The sequence below is a fragment of the Momordica charantia genome, assembly GCF_013281855.1.
Source record: "Momordica charantia cultivar OHB3-1 chromosome 7 unlocalized genomic scaffold, Mcharantia_2.0 BLBB01000007.1, whole genome shotgun sequence".
Lineage (NCBI taxonomy): Eukaryota > Viridiplantae > Streptophyta > Magnoliopsida > Cucurbitales > Cucurbitaceae > Momordica > Momordica charantia.
In genome coordinates this window covers 8,542,646-8,546,822 of record NW_028275165.1, presented here as the reverse complement: position 1 = coordinate 8,546,822, position 4,177 = coordinate 8,542,646, and the positions used below count along the sequence as shown (strand labels likewise).

The 4,177-nt window shown below is 37.7% G+C and overlaps 1 pseudogene; it reads left to right on the top strand.

The window, feature by feature from the left end:
* The first annotated feature begins 2,386 nt into the window (after positions 1-2,386).
* Positions 2,387-3,520, top strand: LOC148210262 (uncharacterized; annotated as a pseudogene).
* The last annotated feature ends 657 nt before the right edge of the window (positions 3,521-4,177 follow it).

Here is a 4,177-nt window from a genome sequence, read left to right as displayed (position 1 = left end):
TGAGGGCTCATCCTTTGATCTGTATGGGTGAGAGTGGCTCGAGCCGCCGATTCAATATTCCTACCATTTCGGGGACGAGATCGATTGGGGAGTTGGGAACATAACTTCACAAGATGAAATTCATTCCTCCCCGACTTTAGGGGAGTAGATGAGTGTTCTCTTGACCCAGCTTGAGTTACGAGCACTCGTGAATGATTGACTTACCACACGAAAATATTATGCAGTGAGAATAGTGTAGCTGCGAGTCTTTATTGGACTGACTCGAAGTTAACGAATGTTGATTAACTCGGTTAATGAGTTTGACCGATTGATCTCGTATCGTTGGAGCTTCTGATCTGTAGGTTCACTAGGTCTCCTTGCCAGCTCACAATGGGTAAAACGAGGATCGAGGTTTTCAGAATAATTTGAAATGTTCAAATTGCTCAAGGGATTATTGATACATTATGATATATAGTTCATTATAAATTAAACTATATATTATGAGAGAAATTATTTGAATGTTATTACAATGAAATTAATATGAATATGATTCATAGTAAAACTATAGGTTAAAAATAATGTGCATAAGATTTACATTACAACTATAGGTTATATTTGAGAAATGCTATATAATATAATTCTATTTTGGTAATAAATAATTAAGTGTTAATTATTTGTTTGATTAATATATATAATTAATTAATATATATATATATATATATATTACATCAATTAAGAGATAAGATGACCCATCTAATGGTTAGCTCCATTAATTGCAATAGTTGCTCAAACTCTTTCATACCAACAACAATTTTAAGCAATCTAGCAAATAATCAACAATAAATAGAAGAAGTTTCAGTATCTTGATTCTCTCAAGGGAATGGATTCTCGTGTTTTAAAAATATTGGCGAGATATTTTGTGGAAGGGGTGAAGGAAAAGAGTGGAATAGATATTGATGTCAATTCTTGGACACAATAATTTGTCGAAGACCTTCTAGAGCAAGAAAATGGATTTGACTGTGGCATGTTTATGATAAAGTATGCTCATTTTTATAGTAGAGAATTGAATCTTTGTTTTAAGCAGGGAGATATGCCTTATTTCCGACATAGAACAACAAAGGAAATTTTAAAGTTGACAGCCGATTGATTACATACACAAAAGTCGACCTCGATTACCTTACCTGTAATTGCTAAAGAAAACATATGCATCATTGCAAAATTCAACAATTCAGGAAGTTCCAATTTGTAAATTTTGAAATTTAGTACTACTAAATTCCCGTAATTCAGCAAGAAACTAAAAATGGTAGTAGAATAAAGATACTTCCAAGTTTCAATGTCGACCTAAACGTATAAAAAAAAAAAGCTGAAAAAGAATAGTTACCTTGATAACTCTCCAAAAGAGTTATTTGGGCTTGAAATTCAATATATTTTAGCTAAAGATAGCCACAAGATCACCCAATATAAACTTAGTGATGCCAAAAATGAATTAATATTTGTCATTCTTCTTAGCTTTGCGAATTTTGTTATAAGTTCTAATTTTGGGTTCTTTGTTGAAGCATTAACTATGCTACAACATCACAATCAGAAAAAGTACAGAAAAGCAGCAGACTGACAATGATAGTGATAAAGCTGTTAAAAAGGAGAATTACCACAGTAATTGAAAAGTCACCTGGAAGTGATAGTTAGGGCCCACAAATGCTGTTTGTTACCCTGAAAACAAAAGGGGTATAAAAGCATCACTAAAGGAAGCCTCCAAAGACACTTTTTATATCAATCATCCCTCACTTCAAAACATTCTCCCAAGAAACCAGTTCGAAAAGGACAAGAAGAAGATGGAGTTCCGAAGCTGAGCTAGAGCAAAGGAAGGAAGAGAAGACCAAAAGGGGCCGAACCTTTCAGCTCCTTTGTTTTCACTCTTACGCCCACTTTCTCTTTGTATCACTTCATTGATTTTTGTTTCATTTATTTTTCCCCATGACTATGCGTAGCTAAGCCTATTTGTAAGGAGGAAGGGTTGTGAACTTTTTATGGAGCTAAATATTGTGCTGTTGATATTAATGATGAATGGGTTTTAAGTTGTTGTGGTGTTTAATCTCATTTTCAGCATGTTTGATCACCATTGTTGGAATATCTCTTTGTTAACTCTTGGAATATCTCTTTTTTATATTTTAGCTTTCTCGAAGCACTATTAGAGTGTGTAGGCAACATTTCCCTGTGGATTTGAACATTTTTTATTACTTGCTATAACGACAGTGTACACTTACACATAAGGATACATTTTCGATCAACAAGTTTTTGGCGCTGTTGTCGGGGAAATTGTTTGAATTATACACTTTATATGTTTGCTCAAGAAAGTCTGTGCTATAAAAATTTCCTTCAATCACTGTGTGGTGGATTCTGTAGGTGAATGCCCAATCTGCAAAGGCTAGAATATCTACTTGATAATGAGATTGAACGTACATTTCACAGAAGAAGAAGAGAACAACGTCAACAACAAGTGGAAACTAACCCCATGGATCAACTACCAAGGCTCCCAAATCCAGTGGTTGAAAGAATTAACGAGGAAGAGATGGTTGCACCAGCAGGTGCTCCCCCTCTTAACGCCATTCTATTGGCAGATGATGGAGAAAGTGCCATCAGAGCCTATGATGCACCAGCACTTCATGGGTTTCATCCAGTTATAGCAGGTTCAGAAATATAAGCTGAGAGGTTTGAATTAAAACCGGTTATGTTCCAGATGCTCCAAACAGTGGGGTAATTCTTTGGAAATCCATCTGAGGACCCCATCTACACCTGAGGTACTTTCTAGAAGTCAGTGACTCGTTCAAAATGCAAGGAGTGTCCAAGGAAGCATTGCGTTTGAAACTATTTCCATATTCGCTAAGGGACAAGACAAGAGACTGGTTGAACTCCATGCCGAATGAGTCCATTACATCTTGGAATGACCTCGCTGAGAAGTTTTTAATGAAATACTTCCCCCTAAGCAAGAATGCCAAGTATCGAGGGGACATTAATAATTTCCAGTAGAGGCACGGTGAATCTGTAAGCGAATCGTGGGAACGGTTCAAGGAATTGTTAAGGAATGCCCCCACCATGGTTTGCCAAGGTGTATTCAGATAGAAACCTTTTACGATGGACCGAGTGAAGCAAAACGCCTGGTAGTTGATGCATCAGCTAATGGACATTGTTATCTAAGTCATTTGATGAAGCAGTTGATATATTGGAAAGAATTTCTGCCGATAATTATCACTGGTCAAATTCCAGGGCAGTAACCAAGAGGAATAATCATGGGGCTAATGATAATGAGGCAATGGCTGTGCTGAAGGATCAAATCGCCAATTTAACCAACATGGTAAAGAACATGAGCACTGACACAACATCATCGAATAACCCTGCAACAAGTAAAGTGATGTCCATTTCTTGCTCTTATTGCGAGGTTGAACAACATTATGATTCATGCCCCGGGAATCTAGCATATGTCTTCTATCTAGGAAACCCGAACAGAAACAATCCTCACTCAAACACCTATAATCCGGGATGAAGACAGCACCCCAACTTCAGTTGGGGAGGAAACCAAGGGAACCAAATGCATAAGAATGCTTCCTAATATCAGCAAAAGGTTGCCCAACAACTAGGATTGCTAATGCCCAGTCAGTAGCAAGGAACAAGACCATTAGCAACTTCTTCCAACTCAATGGCAGCCATGATGAGAAAATATATGGCCAGAAACAATGCACTGATTCAGAGTCAAGCTGCAACACGAAGAAATTTAGAAGTTCAAATGGGGCAAATGGCTAGCGAGCTAAAAAAGAGACCTCAGGGTACCTTACTGAGTGATACTGAAAATCCAAAAAGGGAAGGAAAAGAGCAGTATCAAGCCTTGACCCTGCGTTGTGGAAAAGCATATCCTGTGCAATGGCAAGCAGACAAAGTAGAACATCCTGTGGAACCATAGTTAGAAAATACAGAAGATGATGCTACTGAGAATATGCCAATTGATGAAGACAACGCTGACGGTGCTAGAGCATCACAGGAATAGGAGTTAGACCAAGAGCAGACGGTGCATCAAGAGGTAGAAAGACAACCTGAGCTAGAGATAAACAAGGGAAAGAGAGTTGCAGAAGTAGAGCCAGCAGAAGAGGTAGCCATAGAAACTCCGTTGCCGAAAAAGGTAAAAGTACCTGTGGAATACAGACCA